This window comes from Schistocerca americana, chromosome 3 (assembly GCF_021461395.2).
Source record: "Schistocerca americana isolate TAMUIC-IGC-003095 chromosome 3, iqSchAmer2.1, whole genome shotgun sequence".
Lineage (NCBI taxonomy): Eukaryota > Metazoa > Arthropoda > Insecta > Orthoptera > Acrididae > Schistocerca > Schistocerca americana.
The window spans coordinates 226,942,731-226,944,012 of record NC_060121.1 but is presented as its reverse complement, the minus strand read 5'-3'; the positions used below and the strand labels follow the sequence as shown (position 1 = coordinate 226,944,012).

The 1,282-nt window shown below is 45.7% G+C and overlaps 1 pseudogene; it reads right to left on the bottom strand.

Moving 5' to 3' along the window:
* Window positions 1-224: 224 nt before the first annotated feature.
* LOC124608151 lies at window positions 225-342 on the bottom strand (annotated as a pseudogene).
* Between the last annotated feature and the right edge of the window lie 940 nt (window positions 343-1,282).

Below are 1,282 nucleotides of genomic sequence, written 5' to 3'. Positions count from 1 at the left end.
CCACACTCAGATTCTTACGAAGAATCTTAAACTACTCCTCCCGAACAAGTCATGAAGGCCCAAAGGTAGCGATCGGCCGCCGTGTCATCCTCAGCTCACAGGCGTCACTGGATGCGGATATGGCGGAGCATGTGGTCAGCACACCGCTCTCCCGGCCGTATGTCAGTTACTTCTCAATCAAGTAGCTCCTCAGTTTGCCTTACAAGGGCTGTGTGCACCCCGCTTGCCAACAGCGCTCGGCAGACCGGGTGGTCACCTATCCAAGTGCTAGCCTAGCCCGACAAAGCTTAAATTCGGTGATCTGACGGGAACCGGTGTTACCATTGCGGCAAGGCCGTTGGCCTTCAGAAGAATCTTGAGGAAATGTAATTCATGCACTAAAGAAGCGGCTTACAAAGGATGTTAAATGTGCTCCATGAAATGCGAGGAAAAGAAATTTGCTAACATAACATAAACAGTTAACTGTTAGGAAGTCTTTTCTATATATAAATCAATACTCAGCAACCAACCTGAGGTGTGTATCGGAGGGTACTTCTGGTACCTGTAGTTGTTCCCCGTTCCCTATTCCACTCCAGAACGGAGCGGAGAATGATTGTCTGTAAACCCAGCACCACAAAAAGAGGAGGGGCTAGTAAGCTTCTGCAGTAGCTCTTATTTCTAGAATTTTTCGTTAACTAACGCATTGTCCGACTCCCGGAACGTATTCTCTCGAAAGTCGAATACTAAACGACTACTTGATGCACAATGTCCCTCTTGTATCGTGTGTCTCTGGAGTTTGTTGAGCATATCTGCAATGCTCTCGCGCAAACAAAAAGATCCCGCCACGAAACACGCCGCTCTTCGTTGGATCTTTTCTTTCTCTTCTATCAGACCTTAATTGGTAAGGATCAGTGGTAGACGAACAGAACTGAATAAATGGTCGTAGAAGCGCTTCGTAAGCCTCTTGTTTAGCAGATGAGTTACATTACCTTAAGATTCTTCCTACGAATCTCAGTCTGGCGTCTGATTTTCCTATGTTTGTTTTATGTGACCGTTTCAGTTAAGGTCACTCTGAATAGATAGTCCTGGATATTTTACGATAGATAGTGTTTCCAGCAATTTTTCATCAATAGTGCAATTTTACAGTAGTACATCTCTCTCCGTACACAGGGTGGTCCATTGATAGTGACCGGACCAAATATCTCACGAAATAAGCATCAAATGAAAAAACTACAAAGACGCGAAACTCGTCTAGCTTGAAGGGGGAAACCAGATGGCGCTATGGTTGGCCCGCTAGATGGCG